The sequence below is a fragment of the Ambystoma mexicanum genome, chromosome 8, assembly GCF_040938575.1.
Source record: "Ambystoma mexicanum isolate Mex_15411 chromosome 8, UKY_AmexF1_1, whole genome shotgun sequence".
In the NCBI taxonomy this organism is placed as follows: domain Eukaryota; kingdom Metazoa; phylum Chordata; class Amphibia; order Caudata; family Ambystomatidae; genus Ambystoma; species Ambystoma mexicanum.
The window spans coordinates 865,543,760-865,569,663 of NC_090929.1; positions in this window are offsets into that span (position 1 = coordinate 865,543,760).

Sequence of the window (25,904 nt, forward strand, 5' to 3'; positions counted from 1 at the left end):
GATAGGCAGGGACTGGCTTTTTAGGCAAGTATAGCAATAGATAGTGTGGGTGGTGACAGTGCATTAGGCCCTGCAGCCTGCAGCTCGGTCAGCTCAGTCAGGATCTGAGCCTTTTCTGAGAGCCTTCTCTCGCAGGCTGGCTCTCACCTCCCGGAGACCCGATTGGCTTCTTGGTGGGATGGTGAGCCAATCAGGGTGCTCCGGTGTAGCTACAGAAGGGTGAGGAGATAGTGCCCTTAGCGTCAGCCGTCTTGGAGAGGTACGAAGCCTCATGGATTCCAATGGTGGCAGATGGTGTCTGGAGGTTGCAAAGGGGCTCAGCTTCTTTGTTTATCAAAATGACTGAGTGAATCCTTGTTGGCTTCCCAGTCGCGGTGAAAAATAAATATTAAAGCCGATTTCGGTGATTTTTCACTGTGCTCACGGGGGATTGCGGCCGAGTGGAGCAGTAAGCCCTCTCTTCACAGAGCATCCCGGAATGGTGAAGAGGTGGAGGGTTGCTCCTAGGGCGGAGGGGCCAGGCCAAGACCTCCTGCTCTGGTGGCGACGTCTTCCGGATACAAATACATTAAGTAGTTTATGATAGATCTCCCGATCATCCCTGACATCTTGTTACCAACATTATAAACACTACCCCTTGTAGGGAGTGTTCATCAAAATAATGTTAATATGTGATGTCATCAGTGATGTCATCAATGACATTTGTGAAGTAATCTTGCATGTACTGGGTGTTTGTCTTGGCAGTGCATGGAAGGGGTGCGAGTTATGGTTGCTTAGCTTGCCATAACTGGCGAATTTCTGGGGGGTTTCGGTTTTACATTTAACCATAATGTCCCTTCAACAAAGTTTTTTCACTTAATTTCATGTGTTTTTATAAGTGCAACTTAACCATAAGCTCCCTTTAACAAAGATGTTTCAGTGAATTTTATGGGTTTTTACCAGTGCACCCAATTCGCTAATATTTCTGTTCAATTTAGAAAGTTGCACCTTAAAACTCTGCCATCCTCTACCTTCTAGCATCATTTGTAACCCTTCCGTACACTTTTTACTATTTTTTCCACCGCTTTTGTGTTTGCCGATGTTTGCGAACGTCTGACATCATCACACTTCACATACGGGTCTGAGCTTCGCGAACAGTCCAAAACTGCTTCAGCTTATCTAAAACCTTTAAAGCTCAAAATGTACCCTTGCACAGCTCTTACATCTATTCTTACTCATTATCCATTAGCAATCTAGCACACAGCACATACTTGGAAGAATATTAGGAAAACTGCTATTTATTCTAAAGAATTGCATCAGCTATTGCCATCCCTCCTCCCCAAGAGCCACCACCACCATCATCTGGAGCACCTACACAACGAAAGAAGCTCACTACTTCAAAAGACAATCAAGAAGACGAGGAAGATGAGGTAGAAGCAGTGCCTACCTGTATTTCCCAGAGAGAATCATGGGTCTGGCAGTTCTTTACTACTGTTGGAAATGTACCAAAGGCTAAAGCTACCAAAGTGAAATGCACTCATTGTACTCAATTTTGGAAAACCTGGGCAATACCCCTCATGACCACCTCCATGCACCATCACACTAAATCTGACCACTGCAATGCTCTTAGATAGGCTGTTCCTTTCTTAGGAAGTAGTAGACGGTCTTCCTCTACCTCATCTTCCTCGACCAATGCTTTAACCACACAGCCTACTTCAGTGGGACACAAAATCACACCAGCTACCTTGCACGCGCTAAAAGAGGCTGTTGATCCATATGTTTTGAAAACAACGGTACTTTGTATATGCTGCAACATACCACTCTGCAGGGAGAGCAATTTCGAAGTGCTTTTTAATCTGTAATCAAGTCGCATGAGAAACATTGCCCTCTACCTTAGAGTTAACACACACGCAAAATCTTCCTCTGTCCACCTGCCCCTCCACATCTGTGGTTGGTGCTCCTTCCCTCATTTCCCTCCCTACCTTACTTGCAGGGCCTCTTATGCAAAAAATAATTACAATAAAAAACAAAAAAAAGGTTCCTTTAGGAACCACCATCCACTGTTAAAAAATAGAACCAAAATAATAAGTTTATAAACTCCATCTACTTTACATATTTTTGTGAAGTAGTTCGATTCAATAAGATTCTCCAATGTTCTCATTAGCATTTTCTACTATGCTAATAGAAATAATGGACAATTGTATACTAGAGAAAAAGAAAAAAGCACAGAAACAAATAAAGTAGAAAATAAACACCATCATTCATTGCTGTTTATTAACTATCCTCAGTCTCCGCATTCCCCTTTCAAGCCCATGCCTTATTAGAAAACCCAGATTGCACATGCACACCATCACACAAAACAGACCTTCTACACTTTTTACTGTTTGTAACACACCCTCATTGCCTGCTTTAAACCATTCACACATGTATCCAACAATCACTGTAAAATAACTCTACATATATCCTATCAACATATTAAACGTCCACCCACCAACTGCCACAATGTTCTACAAATACTTTGCATCTACATTTCCCATACTTATACCAAAACATTGTACATATCGCTCCTATTAATGCACATATGCATTGTGCAATGGAAGAAGTGCATACATAAAAGAGGCAGTACGGATGGACAAGTGCTCATGGGAGCCCAGGGGGGAAGTGCCAAGGGATGGCCATAACGTCCCTTTAACGGTTTTTTCTGTCAACTGAATACATTTTCATAAGCGAAAATGTTTCATAATGTTACATCACTGTAAAGAAGTTATTAATAATTCCTCTTTTAACATATATGAAATAACTATAAACCTCCTTTAACAAACATATTTTTTGCAACCCATACTTATGTGAGTCGTTATCAGCAGCGCATTCCCCAATAGGCAAATCAGAGTAGATATTTGTCCTCGCCGAAGGCCAGGCCCTCTTCCCACAGCAGAACATTGATATCACTATTTTTTTTGCTTACGCTTTGACAATTTCAAAAAAGTAAAACATAGGACAGAGTTCCAAAAGCATCCTTTCAGGTCCTTGATGATGCTTCTTGTGCAACTTTTCTGCAATCCCATCCAGCACTCTAGGCTGCAGCTGCAAGCCTATTTTCTTTCTCCATTTAAACCTAAAGCTTTGACCATGCCACATGCCCCAATAAGTAAATCAGAGTGGGCATTCGTCTTTACCAAGGGCAAGGCCCATTATTGTAGCCACAGACAGAAATGAAGCCAGAGGCAGATTTAGTTTTTCCCATTCAAACCTTTCTGGATTTTGAAAAACTTCACCACATACACAGTCCCTGGTGGCCATGCCACTTTAACCCCATTGCCAGTCCCTCGTGGTCATGGCCAGTAGCCAGATCATCCGAGCCATGACTGGTCACTGCCCATGGCCACCGGCTATACCTCAGTCACCAAAAGTATATCACTATTTTTTGTACGTGCATTATGACACTTTTCAAAAAATAGAACACAGACACATTTGCAACAACATGCTTTCAAGACCTTGCCAATACTTCTTGCATAACTTTCCTGCAAATCCATCCTTATGTCAAAATGTACGCACATAAAGTCATATAACTTCGCTCCAAGTTGACAAAAACCATTCAGACTTTGCAAAAAAATTCAAGGTTCAGTCTATAATCTTTCTTTAGTGGTTGTAAAGTGACAGCAGTTGGCAGTGGACCGCTTTGCTTCCTTGAGGAAATCTGTGCTTTTTGTGAACTTGTGTGAGAGTTTCATCTACGGCGTGGAAAAAGATCAAGGTCCTTACACCTTTAAAGCCGCAGGGAACACCGTGTGAGAAGACGTGCTCCACCCTCCATCATCAGTTAATACCACATTCACACTGCGAAGCGGAGGCAAAGTGGACGTAAAGTGAAGGCAGTTGGCAGTGGACCGCTTTGCTTCCTTGTGGAAATCTGTGCTATTTGTTTTGTGAACTTGTGCACACATTTCATTTACGGCATGGAAAAAGATCAAGGTGCTTACACCTTTAAAGCCGCAGGGGACGCTGTGTGAGCGGATGTACTCCACCGTCCTATTATCATTTAAAACCACATTTGCACCGCAACGCGGCCGCAAAGTGAAGGCAGTTGGCAGTTTGCAGTGAGCGGTATAATAACTGCAAGAAAATAACTCTTTTGTAATCGTATGACACAACGCGCAGTAGGAAACAATATTAGGAACTCCAAAATTGTAAGTTCAACGCCATGAGGGAGAATGAAACACTGCTATTCCAATAGCTGGACGGAATCTTTATACAAATTGCTGAGCTGTGGGCTGCCCGCAGTTCGGAAAGTTGCAAACGATAAAAAGAGAATTACCAAATTACTGTAGATAATTTGCGACACCTAAAGCAGAGAGACCAGCGTAAAGATGACACGACAGCTGGAAGCAAGAAAGAAAATTGGGCATGGTTGGCTGGAGCTTTAGCCATGGAGAATTCTTCACCATAGTGCTCAAAACCGAGGGTAGAGGTGCACTTGGAAGGCCTAACCCAAGACGTCTCCATGATTTCATGGTATAGGGGAGGTTTCCTTCACCTTTTTATGCCTGCAGGAGACTTGGTTGCTGGATCTACCAATATTGGAGGGATTCTCAGTTTATGTAAATCCCGTGACCAAGGGCTCATGTGGCCATCCGGCAGCAGGTCTTTTACTTATACAAAAGAAACTTCTATGTTATTGGTGAAAACTGTCCATCGCCACTGATCCAAAGCGCTGTTAGTCTGTACAGGTCCCGCCGAACAAAAAGAACTGAGGACTCTGCTCATACTAAATTTATATTGGAACGTTGCCTCAGCAACTGCTGCAGGATTTGTTAGAGCAGTTCATGCTCTAATAGAGGAAGCCATGGACACAAGGGATAACCTGGACATTCTTATATGTGTAGACCTAAATCTCCATTGTTTTGAGGAAAGAGCAACATTGATAACAGAACCCTTGAACAACAAAGCCGCACAAGTCATCCATGGGCTTGCTTGGAGGGCTGAATTGGAAGGTAAAAACGTTCACATTGTTAATGGGCATGATGAAGGGAATATCCAAGCTCACTCCACCTGGAGGAGAGGAAAGGAGAAAAAGACCCTTGGCTATATATTTGCCTCAGAAACCATCCATGCCAACTTGTGTAATCTGCAGGTACGGATGACAAACTCCAGTGACCACGACATCCTGAGTGTAACAATCAAAAGATGGGTGTGGGTGAAGCAAATAAGGGGGAAAGATGAACTCCAAATTGAAACAGGTCGTAACAGACTTAAAATTTGTAGGGAATTACTGGGAGAGATGAAAAAGGGTGTACATTTCACAGTATATTAGGACATTGGGGTAAGGAGCAGTCACCCAGGCTTTGTAAAACACAATTCCTTCAATCAGGAGGTAGCTTTAAAAAAGTAAGAGCTGAAAAGTCAAATAAGAGCAATCCTCTAAAAAGATTCTAAAGAGCTTCTGTCTGTTAAAAAATTAAAAGAACAATATGAAAATTGTCTGAAAGGATTCAAGTGGAACATGCATCAACGAGATATGGAAATTATGTTACAAATTGTCTCTACAAAAATACTTACACAATGTGGAGGGTGTTCAACAATCGAAATGTCCTGCAGGCATCTTTGATTTCCGAAGTAGTGTCGCCAGAGGTCTGGTGTAAACACTGCAGTGACCTGTTGTCTACCGAAAGTGTTGTGAAGGAGGAAGAAGGAATGACAGATAGTGTATAGTCTTTCTCTACAGAGAAGAGCGACATTGAAAAACTAATTAAAGCTGCAAGTAAACCAAGGGCGACTGGACCAGATGTTATCACAAACTGTATGTTGAAGAAACATCTGGAAGAATTGTCCACTTCCATGTATGACCTCTTTCTCAGGGATAAAGAGATTAAGGATGATCACTGATTCCTGGTGTTCCTCCATTATTATCCCTATATTCAAGAAGGGCGATAGGTCAAACCCATGCAATTATAGGCCTATCTCCCTTCTGGACATAGTGGGCATGATTTTTGGAGCATTAATATAGAAGGCCCTTACAGGTTGGAGTCAGAAGAAGGGAAGGTATGGCAAATGGCAGTCGGGATTTGTAAAAGGCATTAGGACAACCCTTAAACTCTTCCTAATTAATTTGATTAAATTAAGAGTGAAACAAAAGGACAAGGGTAAAATATATCTACCCTTGATTGATCTCGCACAAGCGTTTGACACCATCGAGAAACCAAAGCTCTGCAAGAAGTTAAGGGAATGGGACTGCCCCCGGGACATCAGAGAAGCCCTGACCTCTCTGTATTTGAAAACTAGCTTAGAGGTCAGGCTGGATAAAAGTGGCCATTTTGTCAGAGCCCATATTAACAGCTGAAACAGGGGTGCACTTCAGCTCTCGCTGTGTTCAATCAATTTATCTCTGACATTTCCACTGCATTTGATGACATTAGATGCCTTCTTCCAAGAATTTCAGGGGAGCTGGTGGGTCGCTTGCTCTACACGGACAACCTAATCCTCCTGGACCAGACACAAGTGGGGCTGCAAAGGTAGCTGATATTCGAAAACTAGCTTAGAAGTCAGGCTGGATAAAAGTGGCCATTTTGTCAGAGCCCATATTAACAGCTGAAACAGGGGTGCACTTCAGCTCTCGCTGTGTTCAATCAATTTATCTCTGACATTTCCACTGCATTTGATGACATAGATGCCTTCTTCCAAGAATTTCAGGGGAGCTGGTGGGTTGCTTGCTCTGCGCGGACATCCTAATCCTCCTGGACCAGACACAAGTGGGGCTGCAAAGGTAGTTGAACGCCCTGGCCGTATATATGTTGATGCAAACGGACTAGCAGTAAATGTTGCTAAATCAAGAATTTTGACCCTGGGGTGGCAGAATTGTTCAAAAGATCTCCGCATAAACATTGTTGTTCCTAAATGGAGAAAATAATCACAGAAGTTCCTACTATCACCTATCTAGGGATGTGTGTAAACAATAGTGCAGTGGAAGCGCAAAGAGAAGTCATCTTAAGAAGTAAAATCAAATATTTGGCCTCACAAGCATATTGAATTCAATCCAAACACTGTAAGTTCTCACTAATGCCTGTGATTGATTTCTATAGAATGAAAGTGGCACCGATCCTGACCTACGGTGCGGAGGCTTCGTTTATACTCTCAGATTCAGTATGGCCCAACATGGAGGGCATTTTTTGGAGAAACTGTACTCTCACTGCCATCATATTTACTTATCCAGTTAATAAGAGAAGAGGCGGTCCTGTCCTCATTATACTCTCTTACTTTATGTCTGGGATCCCCAGAAGGTAACTTCAAAGTGTTGAATAACGCGTTACAGAACAATATCGAAGTGGTCCTCATGGTATGGAAAAATTCTTGCTTTGTGATTCTGCAGGACCTGAGCACATCAGAAGACATTTTGATGAGGAACCAGGAAAGGTGAAACGCAAATTACTTGACCAAGACTGGATTGATAATCGGGAAAAGGCGAGAAAAATAAAAATTAATAGCCATCATGGGCTGGAACACAGACTAAGAGGAGAACCATTAAGATATTTGGAAACATTCCCTAATAGATCCCTTAGAAGTCCATTTATGTGATTCTGTTTAAATCTGCTGTCCACCAGAGAAATCACGGAAGCGAGAAATGAGAAAAATGCCAGAAACTATGAATGTAGATTAAGGTCAGAGGGAAATATTGTTCCATTTGACTTTAAAGTGCCCAACACTGAAACTGCAAAGAACCAGGTGGTTGGGCAAATTCTTTTTGCAATCTACTACGCTGACCACTGATGTATTGTGGTGCATTCTACTTCAAAGAGAGCGAGTGTCAGTAACATTGGCTTTACTTACTAGCATTTCTGAGGGGAGCATTCTTATGAGTTTCCTTCCACAAAAAGTGTTAATGGTGGGGGTCACGACCCCCTGAGAAGCTGTTTAGGAAAACATCTATTTAATTGTTCATATTTTAAAGTCCTGCTTTTACATTTGTTATGACAAATTTTAAACCAACTGCTAATAAAAAAATAAAAGAATAAAATAATCTTTCTAAAATCTTTTGTTCACATTTGTCAAATTGCAACAAAGCTATAACCCATCTAAAAAATGTTCACAAAATCCCACCAAACTTTGCAACTTTGTAAAAACATTCACATTTGGGTCTTGCATCTTTTTACAAACTTGTGTGCAGATTTGTAAAACAGCACCAAATGTATAAGCCTTTCAAATATATTGGGACCCCCGCTCTAATTTTGTTCTCTGTTGGCAAAACAGCACACAACTTTTTAGAACCATTCAAGGTCATGTCTAGAATGATATCACAATACAGTTTCATTGAGTGGTGCCAAAGTTATACGCCATTGAAAACTGCTTTTCACCAACCCTGTAATATAAAGATATGTATGGATGTCCCCGAACATCTGAGATATTGGGGAACATCACAGGGCTGTCCTCGAACTGTTCGCAGACATCATAGATGAAAAACCACCAGATTTGGGGCTTTTTATGGCCATGAACCTTCACATCCTCATCACCTCTCACCTCCCCAGAGATTGTTTCATTAGTTTGACAAGTGCAATGTTGTGTTTTTTAATATGTTTGTACCACGATGTTCTTGGACAATGGGCGCTGTCCGTGAATCCAACATTCAAAAATAGGATGCACCTCACACTTTTCACCATCCAAGCATGGGGGGCACGTCCGATATCTACACACATCACGCCAGGCCCTGATTGGCCCAGGAGGGTGTCTGTGAACCAAATAGGGAAGTGAGTACGCGGACCAAACCCAGATATCACACATTTGTTTTACCTACTTTTTGGCAAAAAAAAAACTACTGGCGCTTCTGGGGCACATTTGGTGAAAATCTGTGTAGCGGTATGGGCTGTAGCCACGAGCAAAATATTGTTTACATTGCGTGTATGGGAAAAAACACACATTTTGGGACCCCTGATAACTTTGACCCTCCACTGCATGAAACCTCACTAAACTTAGCGGAATCAATCTGACAGGACATACACCTTTTTGGCAAAGTTTTGTGAGGATTCATCCAGGGTGGGCGATGTTATATGCTGCCCAAACAGTGCTCTTCCTATGGGTTGAGCAACTTAACCATAACAACACGGCCGCTACTGCATGCCGTATAATGTCCACTTATACATATGTGTTACTAGAGCAACACCCTTTGAATACATAGGACATATGCATTTATATAAATGAAGCAACACGGGTACATATGGCATGAGGTTCTCTGGACAAGGCACAATTTGAAGGGGGGTGTCAAAATAGCCACAGAGACAGGTTTTTTGGGAAGCTAGGTGAAATAACTGCTTCTTCCTTTGCAGTGCCACCTGTTACCATCATTCTCAGTAAGAAGCAGGTTGGGCAGCAGAATTCAATGGCAGCGTTAGCAGCTGGAGTAGACGAGTGGCATGCACGGGATGAGAAGTCAAATCCAAGAGTATAACCAGGGTACAAGTAGGAACACAGTGGCAAAAGGTAGCAAACTAGGGCACCGGGGCAGAGGTCTGCAACCTGGGCCTCTCATGGTGTTTTGGACTAAAACTCCCATGATCTTGCACCATTGACTATGCTGGTTGGGGCTGACGTGAGTTGTTGTCCAAAACATCTGGAGGGCCAAATGTTGCAAAGGCCGGCACTAGTGCACCAAATGGAGCAAATGAATTCAGCACCAGTTTTTAAGCTTTTATAACAGAGATGGAGCAAACAGGTGGTGCTCCAAACCAATATGTAGTCTATTATTTTACAATGTTTATGGTCCAACGTAAAAACAGTTATTTTTACGCTATGCAGCACACTTAGTACACACACTGTCTGATTAATGTTTGCCATAAAGGAAGTAGATACGTAAAAATATGAAATGAGAAAATCTGATACTTTCATTACATGATACCTAAGTAGATTCACTGGTGCTAAATGCGTTTGCTACATTGTTTGCACAGGTGCAAATGTCAGATAATGTGGCCGAGTTTGGTGACACAGGAACATAAAGGCATTCTGACCAGAAATGTGTTAAAGAATTCAAAATTAAAAAGAATTGTGTGCAGTCTGAAGAAGTCAGTCCATGTTCATGTAGAGCTGTGTATTGAGGAGTCCTCAGCATCATAACACATTCACGAGTAATGGCCTGCCTACTGCTTATTATCACTTCTGTCTGTGGTCTATGTTGTGCAGTCGCAAGATGTTCATCTACACGTACATGCAGCAAAGCCACCAATAACCCTGACTGGCTTTGCTCGGGCCTTTAACTTGGCCCAGGGCCCCCCGCCTGGGTTTATTGCTATTAGCAGACGGTGATGTTTTACCAGGATGCTAATTGTTTTTTTTTCCAAGTTGAAAAATTGCATGTTTGCCGTTTCTCAAGTTGTAAAAAAATACAAACCAAGGTGTCTGCAGTCAACAATGGAAAATGAAACTACATGTAGTCCCTTCTTCCTTTCCATGGTGGCCATTTACGTGAGAGCGTTGCGCAGGGAACATCAAGTGTTCCCGGTTCCAGCGAGGGACAAGGGAGAGCCCAGTAAGTGGGGAGAGGGTGGGTTAAAGATGTAAAAAATTGGGGTTGGCGTTTAGTATGTTCCAAAATATAAAAATGGCATCGACTGTACAGTCCATTTTTTCTAATATTGGTCTTCTCCGCCAGCCACTACCATATATACCATACACGCATCGTTCCTTGGTGGTCAGAGCTCTGGTCAATTCCAAATTAGATTATTGTAATGGACTTTTGGCGGGAGCACAACATGCTGGTGTCCGTTTGGTGTTTGGGGTATTTAAAAGCCCTCCAACCTCAAGCCTGCGTCACTCTCTACACTGGCTAGTGGTGGAGGAATGCATTAAATTTAAGATTGGATGTTTAGTATTTAAATGCCTAAATGGATTGGCATCAATTCATTTGGTAAATAAACTAAAGAGGTACCACCCTACTCGGGCTTTAAGATCAGAAGATCAGTACCTGCTCACTGTTCCAAGATCAAACTGCGTTACAAGAGGTGATCACAGTTTCTCTGTCCCTGGTCCCAGACTATTGAACAGCCTGCGTTTGAAATTAAGAAGGGCAAATTAATTAATGATCTTTAGAGCAGGCCTAAAGACCTACCTATTTAAATAGGTCTTATGCCCCTCCTGTCTCCTTATTGACAATTTCGGCGGATGGTTATAGGTTAACCGACTGATTCTCTACTTGTGCTAGTTTAAATATTCCATCTGCACCAGGATTCGATTTATTTTGTTGTGTGCGCAATATAAATCCTTCAAAATTCAAATTCAAAATTCAAAATCTTCACCAATAGGGGGAACTTCAAGGCCATCAAGGGGCCATTCTCGGCCAGTGTTTTACTTTATTGTGTTTCCTTTCTCTACTGTTCCGTTTCCTCTTGGGAAAAAGTAGGGCTAACCTGGGAATTGAGGACGACATGAAAGAAAGGTGAGCAGATGCCTTGACTAGCAAAAATATAGTCAGACTGCCAGAACAACTTACATTTTTTGGCAACTATGCCACTTCCTCCTCAGTACTAAAGTGGGTACAAAGAGAGGGTGATAAGTGAAGGAATGCATGGAGAGGCATAGGATATAACATGGGTGGAGGAAAACGAGATAACTAGGAGGAGCACAGAAGAGTAATAAAGGAAATCAGTGAACCTGGGGAAATTGGTAGAATAAATGTAACAGAGCAACGTTTAGCGAGGTTTAAACATACCCATCATGTGTCACATATATATTTAATACCGGTCAAAAGTACTTCAAATAGAAAATGAAAGATGCAATGAGCATTGCTCTGATTCAGAATCAGTGGAAGAGGTAAATCGGATGAGCGCCTTCAGTTGCATGTTACAGGATCATGGAAACACACAAGACCATAGGTGGTTGGATTACATGAGAGACAGATGAACGTGAGGACCAGAGGTGATGTCACACCTGGTGGAATGGTACTAGTGCTGCCACACTCGACTATTTGTTTTTGTAGCCCGGAAATGGCAGCACTTATAACCACTATGGAGGTGTGTCCCAATAGTTTCTGTGGCCATGCTATGCTAAGGATGGCCTTAACAGCTGGATTAAATGTGAATAAAAAGTATAAGGTACGGGATGTGGAAGTAAATAAGGGGGGGCAATACATTGTATTGGACTGCTAGCAATTTAAAGAAAATGAATTAAATATGGCTACCTCATGATACCTCGTGCTTGGCAGTGCAGAAGGATATTACAGAAAATGATATAGTGAATCTGTTTAAATCCCTTACCTTGACCAATGTATTACATAGTTGCACTCACTTTTTAAAAGATGGGGAAACAAAAAGGAGGCAATATGATAAGGAAATACGTTATGCCAAGTGGGTGCTACGGCGCAGGGTTTGATATTATGCGGTCTAGTAATGATGCATCAGCAAAGGCGGGGGAAAAAGAAAGTTGAAAATACCTACGCAAGATGGATTAAAAACTGGACGAACTCAAAGAAAAATGACCAATGGCAATCATTTTCGAAATTTTAAGCTGTGGGGACATGGCTAGTATGTGGCGTTATTTTATATATTTTTTAAAACAGAGGTGGAGTGTGTGATTAATCGCAATTGGGGGAATGCCTGGTGCAAACTCAAACAGAGACCATGTTCACGGGCACACAGACTAAGGTCCCGATTCATGGAATATGGCGCAGAAATGGTGCAAGGGTCATGCGACGAGAAGGACCCTTCGCTAGCTGTGGCACAGAAATAATATTGCACGCCACGCGTATTCATGTATTTCAAGACGTATTACTAGCTGTCGCGAAAATCACAACAAGCTGCACGAGGAACGCCCACATGACGGCCCCACACAGACCAAAAAAGCAAGCCAAAGGACCAACACAGTGCAAGCTCCCACATCACCCCTGGCCCAGCATCCAGTACCCAAGCAAAATTCTGTGCCTCACCTCGCAATCCCAGGCCGCACCCAATAGAAAACGTGTGCCCTCGATCTCAAGCCCAGGCCGTACCCCAGCAAAATCACACGCTTCACCTTGCAATCGCAGGCTGCACCTCAGAGAAAACGCATGCCCTCCCTCACAAACCCAGGCCGCACCCCAGCGAAATCGGGCACCTCACCTCGCAATCCCAGGCTGCACCCCAGAGAAGACACATGCCCACCCTCGCAAGCCCAGGCCACACCCCAGCGAAATCGCGTGCCTCATCTCACAATCCCAGGCCGCACCCCAGAGAAAATGTGGTGCCCTCCCTCACAAGACCAGGCCGCACCCCAAGTGAAATGGCATGCCTCACCTTACAATTCCAGGTTGTACCCCAGATAAAACACGTGCCCTCACTCGTAAACCCAGGCTGCACCCCAGCGAAATCACATGCCTCACCTAGCAATCCCAAGCTGCACCCCAGAATAATGCTCCCTCCACACCCAAGGCAGCCCCTCTAGACTGGACACCACCTCCAGGCCCCCTCATCTGTGACACCTGTAAAGACTGGAGGGGGGTTTCTGTACTCCTGCCCTCTATATGTCAGAGTAGAAGCACAGAGCACCCCAGTCACTATTCTCTATATAGTAACGAAGGTCGAGCAATCAAGGCTTAAGCTCTCTGGGGGTGATGCAGGCTGGTTCTTAAGTACAGTGTAGTCCCCAAGCCCCCGCCAAGGAATGTCCACACACTATGTTAGTGATAACACAGTTCTTTATATAAATAAGGTTCAGAATATATACACAATTAATAATACATTGTGTGCTTCGGCAATACTAATATGATAAATATGTACAATACTTATGTGATACCACAATTTACTCATGACTCATTTAAAATGCACCAACTGCTGACAGTCTCAATGGCATACAAATCAAATAGCAAAGTGAATCAACAATAGACATGGGAAGGAAGACAAGTTGGGTTAAACAAATGGCAGAATACTTAGTCCCTACCCAATACACTGTTCTGTGTGAGCATCCCCCCACCTGAGCAACCTGTAAATAAAGTGCATCAACAAGCCCAGTCCATATATTGTTTAAGATAGTCTTGGTTCTTCTAAAAATATTCTACTACCCCAATGTACCTGGTTTAGCAGAGTACTTTGATGAGTGGACAGATCCTTCTTGAGTGAGCTCCCTTTAAGGCAGTAGCCATGGATCGTCGAGATTCCTGGAAGAAAATGTGAACAATGTAATCGAGGCAGCAGCTTTGGTCCTTGCAGTGCTTGTCGATGATCGGTCGTGGACATCCTGCGAAGATGAGACCTGTGGTACACCTCGATGACGAGAGTTGGTTGCCGCAAAGCAGATTGGTGAAGAACATAGGCCCAGCAAGGGCACCAGTCGTCGGCATTTGGCGTTGGTGATCAGGACTCCACCACGACTGGTTTAAGGATCTTTGTTGGTGTCTTTGTGGACTGCGGGTGGCGGGAAACCAACCAGCCGATTCTCCTCAGTTCGTTGGCATCCTTGACTTTCTCCAGCTGGAAAAAGCGGTCGATTTCAAAGTGTCTTAGGCAATGGAGCATTGCGGCTCTGGTCGACGAGGTTACAGCAGTTCTCCGAACCTCAGTCGACGGTGATGCTCGCAGATGGTTTCGACGTCCTGGCATTTTACCTCAGATTCCTCAACGGTCCCCATCTCTGGTTGGCAGTCTTTTCGGGACTGTTAGGGAGAATTCTCATTTATGGCTAATTTCCCTCACCCAGTGAGTCCCTCAGCAGCTTTGCTGGATTTCTGGGGTTTATTCTTTCCACCTGGTAAGAGTGTGAGCCTTTTTCCCACTCTTACATGTGTTTTGCCATGTGTATTTCTACTGTTTGTGTGATCTTGGACTCTGGAGCACACCACTCCATGAGCCCCACTTTTTGTGTATGTTACACAGCACCTTCAGTGCATTGCCACAGGGTGGTCTTTTAGACTTCCTACTGACTCCATTTTTCTGGGGCTGACTACTGTCCCCCAGAAACATGTAAAGTTGCCATTAACTTTATATAGTCACTTTAAAACTATAGGCCCAGTACACGCCATTTTACATGGAGTATTGGAAAGGGTTAATTCCTACCCCTTTTTGTCTGTGCCTCTCTGAGCTTTGTTTTGCTCTTTTAACATTTAGACTTGGCTGGTGGCAGTGGTATCTACCCTAACTTTTCTACCGTGATTATACTATATAAACGTGGTACTGTTCCAGGCTATTGTGGTAGCCTCGAACATAAACCTGCTTGCCCAAATACTTTTTATTTCGGCTCTGGTCAGGTTTAGTCACCATTTCTTTTTTTTAAAGTCCTTCTTGTGTCTTACTTTGCGCGGCAAACCAGGTTTGCCTTCTTTGTTCACCGTCTTTTGTCGGGCTTCTACGAGGAAGCCCTCCTTTTGGCACCTGGGTGTCTAGGTGGGCTGAATGTGAGGGAGAGGTGTAGTCACCCCCTGCACAGGGTCTCCTTGAAGACCCAAGTCGCACTTTGTATTGATTGGCTGAGGTGGTTGTCCGGGCCGGACAACTCCCCTTCTGAGTGATTGACAGCCAGGCTGTGTGAAGGGGGGATTTTCGTATAAAAGGCAAGGACTCTTGGGCTGGAAGTCACAGTCGCCACTGGAACTGCAAGGAACCTAAGAGAAGCGGGGAAGAAGACGGCTGCTGCACCTCCGAGTCCCGGTGAAGCCCTGCTGCAGTCCTGAGCTATCTGCCCTTCAACGTGCAAAGAGAAATATGGACGGCAGAAGCACACCCTTTTGTCAGAGATTTCATATAATCTAATGCGTATTAAGTAGATAGGTTACTAATTGTAACGTCTTTTTGAGGTGTAGAGGAGAGAGGTGCAACCTTGACACCTAGGTTGCCTGAATACAGAAAAGACAAACAAGATCCCAAGTCGGGAACTCACATCCCCTGCACACTATCGTATGTCTGGATAGCAGGCCAGAAATTCAACATTTAAATTCACACTATTTAAGGTAAGTGGTTATATCACATATTTTGAGGATAAATAATTTAGATGAGAAACAGTTAAAGAAACAATGAGCTTTCAGACAATTTAGGTCACAAGAACCATCTTCATTTTATTCATGATGATGTAGTCGAAGGCGGCCCAACACATTTCGAGTGAATCACACTCTTCATCAGGGGCAATTCAATTTCTACAAAGGGATTATGCAAATAAATAAATAAATGCAATCTTAACAGAAAACGCAATAGACTTGACTTTAATAACCTTATTCAAAGTAATTACATATAATGAAGCAACATTATCCTGATAAACGACTTGTTCCAAGGTAAAAAGTGTCAAGTACTACTGGTGACAGTGTTCCAGTATATTGTTTCTGCCCACTGTTTAGTTTAGTGGAATACATTTTAATCACACACAATCTTATAATGGTACAAAAGGCTAAAGTAAATGGTACATCAGTCAAAGAATATGAAGTGGATTGACAAAACACGCCAGATAAGAGGTAACAAATACCGGTAGAAATAATAAATCTAACCTTGTGTTTTTATCTTTAAAAAATGTTCAGGGTGCATCTGTGTGCAGACAGCTGAATAGGACTCTGGGTGGAGGGACACGTTCATGCAGTAGAGAAAGTGCATTATAGTGCAGAAGGGTCCCTATGGGCATAAGAGGGTAACCATCAGTGTCAAGATGGACTGAGAGATATAAAAGTATGTTACGAAAAATGAGAAATGTCCATAACTTACAGTTGTTCCAAGGACGTATAGAGCTAAAAAAGCTCAGTTCAAGATGCCGGGTAGGAGTAGATTGGTAACTGGTCCCGGGATTTTCGTCAAGAACCGTATCTAAAAAGAGAGCGGTAGGTAAGTAAATCTAAATGACAGCTCAAGAACGAGTATCTTAGCCTCTGGTAAAGACGAGTGGGCAGGGCCCCCCGAAATAAAGGAATCTTACCTGAAGATTGCGGCGCTGTCAAATGGAATCAGGATCCACAGGGGGATGAACGACTCAATTGGCAGCGTCGCATCCTTTAATATACTGTCAAAGCCAGTGACGTCATCCCACGGGACCATGTGTGCCGTCTGTGAGCAGGTGGATACGCTGTTGTATATGGATAACTTCTCTTCAAAGGAGAAAAATAAAAAGACACTTAAGTCAAAGTGGGTGTTGCTCATATATTGCTCCAGCCCTGGAACTTTTTCTTAAAAAGGAAAGGGAAAGGAAGACTTGGGTGTATGTCAGGTGATGTTTACATAGTGACCTCACTACGCTAGTATGCGAGCGACGTAACATGTAAACAATTGGTCTCCCAGCAAGATGGATCAGGTAAAAATGGCTGGCTTAAACCAAGTTAATAGCGAAAGAGACAATTGACAACAGCACGACCAGAGAAGATCCAGTCCAGAGTCTTCTTCCCTTGAGCCTGGTGGGATCAACCAGCTCATCTTCCACAGCCAGAAGATAATCTTCGTGGTCGAAATCGCTGCACACTGCTGTAGTGGTCCGGATAGCCATCTGAAGAGCCTCTCCTGTTTTAAAGGAGTGCACCATTTATTCACCGTCGCTGCTGCTGGCCTCATCCCTTAGTAGTGCAGATCACTCCAGACGTCCTCCTTCTTGTCTCCACAACTGAAGCTCCAGGAACCGTGAGTCTGCAGAAAACTACCAGGAACAACTGCCATGGGACCAGCGTTCTTCAACGAATAAGGTACTGTGTCTGACTTAGAAGAATTGAGTTGAACCCTTCGTCCTCACCAAAGGCTTGTCCTTTTCTTCCTTCCCTTTTATAACTTTTGCCTCCTCTTCTTACAATATCTAAGTACTCCTGGCAATCTCGAATTGTGAACTGTTCTAACTGTGTGATCCTCGGCAACAGGAAGCCTGTTCCACTTGACAATGGCGCAGGCCTATTGACTTTTATCTTCTTGTTAGAAAGTGCCCTCTGATTCTCTCTGCCTTGACAAAAGTATTGCCTATGATTTTTATCCCCAACTCTCTTGTGTTAATTCATGTGCTAAGTGTGTTTGACTACTGTTACATTTCTTCCCACGGGTACGCTTATCTTTAGTAAGACCGAAATTGTCATTACTGTCAAAAAGTGATTGCATATGTACTCCCGGTAACATCTTTGTTTCATAACAGCAGTCTGTCAAATCCTAAGGTGCTTACCTTGAATTGTTCTGCACAAGGGGAATTGGTTATGTTTAGTGTATTTGAAGTGTAGTTTTATTTTACTAGAAGTGAAGTGTTTTGTGAACAGATGGTTTAAAAATAAATGTGCTTATATTTTTTATCCAGAAATCTTGAGTCAGTGTTTGCTTGAGTCACAGTAATTGTTGTCCTTTGTGTAATCTCTACTACTGCTCATTTGCTCTTGAGATAAGCCTGGCTGCTCAGTCACTGCTACCACTCTTTCTGTGTAGTACAGGCTTGTACCAAAGGTGAACTTGTATTACCACTTGTAGTCTTAACTACGGGCAGTGGTCCCTAAGGGCACTGCATAGGATTCTGCCTAACAGGGACTGACTTCCAGGGAGCCTTGGTGAAGTTTAGCTGGTGCACAATGTTCCCTCGTAGCTCCGGAAGAGGTTTCCTAGCCAGGTCCTCTCTTGGATCAGTCCTCGAAGGCACGACAGCTTTCAGATTGCGTCAAAGGAAAGCAGCAGCATTTCTTCTTCTTCCGGCTTGGCTTCAAGAATAAGCATCAAGTTTCGACTTCAGCTTCTGAACAATTCAAGTAAGTGAGAGGTCCCCAAATATATTGTTCTGTCTCTCATTCACACTGCTGAGCCAGGCTCAGGCAGGCAACCATTCAGAAGGGCATTCAGCAGGGAGGCAGCCAATCAGACTCATAGTGCATTCAGGCCATTCTTTTCCATCCAGACAGTCACAACAAGGAATGGGGATTTCATCACACCACACTGCATTCATACCAGTTTCGGGCAGGGCTGTCTCATTCATTGTCTCACACACCAGAATCCAGACACCCATAACATGAAATCTATATTGATCACAAGCTCCATTCACTCCGGTCCCACCCAAGGGTGTAACACAACCTACAGTCACTGGCAAGTCTCCAGCCCTTCTGTCCTGGACTTCCCCACACAGCCATGTATGGAACTTCCACCCACCAACCATCCAGTCAGGGGAAGGGACAGAGTCAGGGCTTCCCAGGACTTTGGTAAAACAAGGTAATAGGCAATAGAAAACAAGAAGCTACATGGGCCTACTTGTCTCCTTTCTAGAATCAACTTATTCCAATGGCAGGGCCTGGGTATCCAAAAATGAAGGATACTCAGAGAGCCTGCCAAATTCAGCATGACGTTTCCACCAGCTCATAACCTGTTCTGTAGGCCACCCACTCATGGGTGCCATAAGGCTATCCCAAGGGTCTGTTCACCACCACCGAAAAGAGGACGAACTGAATTGCCAGGAGTCCCACATGAACTCCTGTGCAGACAACAACACAGAACACACATGATAAGGGAGTACAGGGCTAGGACATGGAGGCCCTGTCCCTCTAATGCATGTCCAGCATCACAACAGCCCCCACAGGCAGCCCCCTCCAGACTGGACACCACCCACAGACAGCCCCACCACTCTGGACACCACTCCCCAGCCCCCCTCACCTGTGACACCCCCCACAGGCATTCCCCGCCAGAATGGAAACCACCCCCAAGCCACCATCACCTGTGACACCACCCACATGCAGCCCCCCCAGACTGGATACCACCCCCCCAGTCCCTCTCAGCTGTGACACCCCCACAGGCAGACTGGACACCACCCTTCAGCCCCTCTTACCTGTGACACCACCCACTGGCAACCACCTCCAGACTGACACCACCCACAGGCAGCCCCCTCCAGACTGGACACCCCTCACAGGCAGCCCCCTCCAGACTGGACACAACCCTCCAGCCCCCCTACCTGTGACATGCCCCACACGCAGCCCGCTCCAGACTGGACACCCCCCACAGGCAGCCCCCTCCAGACTGGACACCACCACCCAGTCTCCCTCACCTCTGCACCTTGACAGTCTGACATATTACCAGTGCAATGCATATCTGCTGCTCAACTTAACTTCTGTGGTCTGACAGCACCATGAATTGCAACACCAACATGTAGTTTGCAAATCTGACCAACTGGAATCACTGAAGGTCCATCCATGAGTGGAAAATCTGCTCACACACCCTTCCATACCTTCATCATCCCCCACCATGAACATGTGACAAGTGAATGCAAAAGCATGTGCATGGCACATGGTATCAAAGACCAAGACATCAAAGCACAGCGACAGAATGTTTACCCACAACAGAAGCAAACATACCAAAAGTTGTTGCAAGATCCACAAACAATGGGGAGGCATGTCATAACCTCAGCATGAGTGAGCTGGGTGGAAAAAATATCTGTCAGTGAACGATCACATGACAGGGCCATGCATGGGTGATGGTAGGGCAGTCAGAGAGAGCATGACTCACAGAAACTGGTTAATTGTGCAGCCACTTTGGAAGAGCAAATATGGCCCACTACCGCATTCCAGTGTTAGAAGTTGAGCAACACATGGGAGAATGCATTGTGTGACTGCACAAGCTGGTGAAGGTGAGTGCACAGCATGTGTTTTACACTGCAATGAGAAACTAATGTGCTATGAACGTCACCATGGAACACTCCCACAGTGAGCCCACCTCCCTCCACCTCAACCACACTTTCTTAAAACACATAGTGAAGCAGCACAAGTAAATGCTATTTGAAAAATACAGTGCAGACCCAGTCATCTGATGGACCCACCACCACATGTCAGGCACATCTGCATCCTGCCATCCGCAAACATCCCAGCAACAACAATACACAAGCATGCACGCCACAAGACACATGAATTGCAAAGGAGAGATGCACTGCCTGAATATAAATCTAGCAAAGAGGCTGACACACACTTGAAATGCATGCAGCGTGGAATGTAACAAACAGAACAATGTATATTAAAGAAATATGTACAAAAATCAAACTTACAATGAAGCTAAAAGTAATCCATGCCAAATACATGCAAAAATCATTTCCTTATGCCTAACAACTATATACAATAAAAACAGGGAAGGAATGTCTAGAAAGTCTGGGGGGAAATAATAATGAAAGAAAGAAACCCTACACCTAAAGAACTATGTACACAGGCAGTGGGCTAGTCCAACTCCTCCTCACCAATCTCTCTTAGGCTTTCCACCAGGGCTGAGTCCAGCGCCACATCATCAGTCTTCATTCTGGCCTCCGTTCTTGCCTGGAGGGCTTACAGGATCTCCAGCATCTGTGTCTCTATGACCTCGGCCTCCCTGCAAGTGGCCTCCAGCAGGCAGCCCGCCTCTTCACCCGATGCAGCACAATCCAAGCCCTGGCCAACACAATCCTTGATTCCCGAAGCCCGCTGCATCTCTGCTCCAATCTGTTGCCCATATCTCCGGAACATGGAAGACATCATGTCCCTCAGGTCTACTTGTGCCTCCCGCCTCACACCACGCACCTACCCCCTTTGGATGTTCTGCCCTGTGAAATGAAGCATCCTCCTTGTTGCCACCTGGTGCCACAGTGCCCGGTGCCTGCTATGTGTGTACGCCCTCCGAGCTGATGATGCTACCCCAGGGCGTACGGCCCATGCACCGCTTCTGGGTGCCTGCTGTCCCTCTGTTGCTGGTGACCCTGTCGGTGCCTGGGTAGGCATGGGTACCACCTCATCTGATTGACCTTGGACTCCCAACTCATGCAGGGATGTTGGCTCCACCAGACTGGGCAATGTGGTTGGGACTGGTGCACAGGGGGCCCTGCTGGTATCTGGGCCAGAAGGCACCCTGGAGGGTGACTGGCACAAAGAGGAGGAAGACGAGGAGGTGGTTGCATCAGTGAACAGTCCATGGAGCACAACACAGAACAGGCATGTTGCAAGCAAGTTAATGAGGTGGCATACCTCACTGTGATGTGTGCAATCAGACTATGTGTAGCCTGCACATCATGACGAATGACGGCTGTACACCTCACCACCTCGGGCTGCAGTGGTAGCACATAGTACTGGATGGCAACACCAGATGGTAAGGGGGTGTCATTCTAGGTGGACACATCAGCCAACACAGGGTGGTGGGTTTGGGTGGAGGCATCCCTGCGGCGCATACAGCTGCATCCGATGGCTCAGGGACTAGATTTTGCACAGGCACCTCCAGGGTGTCCTGCACAGCCTCATGGCCCTGAGACAGGACTGCAGTAGGCACGCCCACCTCAACATCCCCACCTGATCTCATGGGCTGAGCTGCAATGGCCACCACCTCTCCTGCCCCTCCGCCAAGCTCGATGACTCTGGGGTGTCTTCCACCATGGATGGCCCCTGTGTGGTATCACCTGTCCCCATCGCTGCTGAGGAGTCCACTCCTACCTTCACCTTCTTGAACTTACCCCCAGCAGCCATGCCCGATGTCACCAGCACTGCCACAGCCACATCGCTCACTGAAGAAGTGCTTTCGTGGGGGCCCTGCGCCTCTGCCTGGTGGAGGCATCCCTCCTGCCATGCTCCACAGCACTGGCTCCACCCACTTCATCAGATGCAACCGTGGAAAAGGAGACACAGAACAGAAACATCAGCGTACTGCACCAATCTGTGCATGGCAATACCAACATTCACATGAACATGAGTAGTGAAGGGAACAACCATCAACCTCCACATCCACACACATTGACATGTAATCCACATCCATGCAGATACATGCCTGGCCATCCCTCCAGGCCTTTACATCAGGCTACTTGCCACTGTCACAACCAATCAATTGTGTATGTTCCATACACATGCATCATTTCCATATGCCAGCATGCCACAGCAACAAGCACATACACATGTCATGCACACACATCAACTGAGCGGCCCCAGGCAGTGTGATGACCAATCACATCAGAGTCCCATGAACTGTAATCCCTCTACATGCAAAAGCACGTGTTGCATCCAGGCATGAGTGATGGCCAGTTACAAATTCCTATCTTTGGCACACACACATGAACATCATGCATGCACATGACGCGGGCAACACTACCTCAAGTGTCACACTTTTCACACTGGCACGTCTCAGACATAAGTAACAAAGCATGTGAATGATCTGAAAGGCACCACTAAAACACACAATGCAAGTGATATCTCATTTAAAATACATATCGTCTGCATGTGCGCATGGAGAGCAATGTCTGGGGCATGCACGCAGACATCTTTCTCAGAAGCATACTTGTTGCAAGCCTAAGGGGCTCACGTCCAACATGCAGCAACATGCACATGCACCGTATAGCATTGCACTACATGGTTACTCACCAGTCGACTCCAGATGTTCACGTAACTCGCAGACCTGGATGACCAGTGCTGGGTAAGACTTCTCCAGAACCTGTATGTTGGTATTTGACATCCTGCGTGCATGGTGCACCTCCAGAGTGGCACCAGTCTGGATGTAGCGCAGGGCCTTGCTGTGGGTCCTGGATTTCAGGTCCTCCCTGTGCTTGTGCCCGGTCTTCAAGGTGCAGGATGCCATTCCCTCCGTGTTGATGGCATCGGCTATCCCATCCCAAATCTGCTGCCGTCCTTCCTTGCCACGTTGCATCGCTAGGTTGAAGAGGGAATCATAATGCTCCAGGACCTTCTCCACCAGGATGGCAACTTCCCTGGCGGTGAAGTTGGCAGCCCTCTGCCTCGCTGCCATGGAGTTGCCACTCTGGTCTGAAGATGACCATGCAGACATGGCAATCCCTGAGGCAAGTGTGGGTGGGCAAGGTGGTCCTGGAGCTGGGCTGTGGAGTGGTGGTAGTGGTATGACACAGTGGGAGTCTGATGAAGCAGCTAAGGTGGTCAAAGGGCCAAGGACAGGAGCTCTGGCAATGGCTGGACTGCAGGCACTCCAAACGCAGTGCAGGTGGGCAGCAGGCACACACAATGGACATGCAGCAGCAGCTGGATAATTAGTAGGCGGCATGGGGCAGAAGGAGGCCAGTAAAAAGGCACAGAGACAGGAGCATGGATTTTCCGTGTATTATTCGAATGGCAGCTGGAATCAGAGTGACTGGACTTTGCGGTAAAAAAAATGAGCGTGGACACGTGAAATCCAAGGAAAGGCCCTGAGCATGTAATTTACGTGACATGCACTGCACACTGGCGTTCAGCACGCCAGAATCGGGGATACATAAGTATGTGTAGAAGCAACTTCGACCGTGGGTGTGAAGCGGAGGAGACGGACTAGTGGAGTACTTTTGGGGTGGCACGCAATCCGTTAACTTCAGGGACCATACAAACTTCTTATTTTGCTGGGGGATCTGCCCCTGCACATCTACTTTTGTATTTTTCGAGGCTAAAATGGCTTATGCATTTTTCCTACTATGGGTGCCCCTGTGTATTGTGTACCTCTATTCTTACCTTTAGTGTAGCCTTCTGGGGTTCATGTATGCATTTTATGTGTTGGTGGGTGCCACTGCATATCACGTAATGCTTTCTCTTTTTATGGAATCTACCCTGGACTCGTGTATACATTTCTTCATTTTCTGGAGTGCATATGCATCATGCATCACATATTTTTGTCCACTGGGGTACTTTTGAACCTTACTGGAGCACAGAAGTACATCTTCCATCACGTACACTGCACCCTCACTCTAATTGCCCAGGACAATTGCTCGGTGTGCCTTCCATTGTCCACTTACACCTGGCACTTGAGTAGAAAGGCCCCAAGAGGGAAAGTGGGCAGAGGTGGCCAGGGTCAGGGCCCTCCTATAAAAGCAGCTGTCCCAGGCCCAAGGGTCCAGGGAACTCCTGCGGAAGCAGCTCTCCCAGGCCCAAGGGTACAGGGACCTCCTGCGAAATCAGCTGTCCCAGCACCGAAAGGTAAGCGACGTGCAGCTAAAGCGCTGTCCCAGCCCCGATGGGTAAGGGACGTGCAGCTAAAGCATCTGTCCCAGCCCCAGGGCGTAATGCCATGCCCCAGGAATTAGTGGTTCAGCATCTGGAGCCCAGAGTGGTGCCAGCCGCACAGGGTCCACACCAACACCACTTGCCAAGAAGGCAAAGCCTGTACAGCAGGAACAGGCACAACCTCATGGCATGGCACAGGACACTGGCACGTTGAGGAAGAGGAACTTCATGATGATGAACTCCAGATCCACATGGACTACGTGACCATGCACCACCATGACATGTGCCGGCAACCAGGGAGTACACATCCACCTACTCATCCTATGATGCATTGGCAGCATTGCACGAATGAGATCAATGCCTTAGGGTTTGAGAAGCACACTGCTGCTCAGGTAGTGAAGCGCTCGAATGACCTAACCCGTAGAACCAAGTCCAAGTTGGCTGCCAACCTCGCCTCTGCTATGGCAAATGGAGGGGGTCATCAGAGGAGGAGGAGCTCACCCAGCATGAAGAAGATATGAGCCAATTCATTCTAATGGAGCAGTTGCAAGGCATGGGAGGCCTGCCAAATTACTAGGGCACATCCGGTGAGTGACCAAGATTGTGCATCCTGAGTATGTGTAGTGAAGCATCACCAATATGTATGATTGTGGTTCACATCTGGCTGCATTTGAAAGACTGCCCAGGGTGAACCATGTTGTGGTGTACTGACTCCTGTTCAGTGTACTCAAGAGTGGATACAGCCCATGTGTTTTACATCAGTTGAACATGGCCTTGTGACAGTTCTCATCCCCCACTAGCATACCCACCCAACATCTGCAAGATGATACCACAACCCGCAGTCTTGTTAATTGTATCCTTGATGTCAATGACTCTGTATCACGCGCCAGATTCCTTGGCACTTGTGGTTTGCTTGGCGACTCATCTGCCATTAAGTTGTTCCACTATGCTCCCGTTCTTCCAGGAGCGTAGGTCTAGTCTTTCTGTTCTGTCTTTTGCTTTCCCTTTATAGCTCCACCCATCTTTCACCGCGGTGCATTGCAACCCCTTTCTTGCACACTGCTCCTGGGTTTAGACGCTGTTATACTGTTCGCTTTCTGCAAGTTATAACACTGTTGTGCTCTCTCTCTCTCTCTCT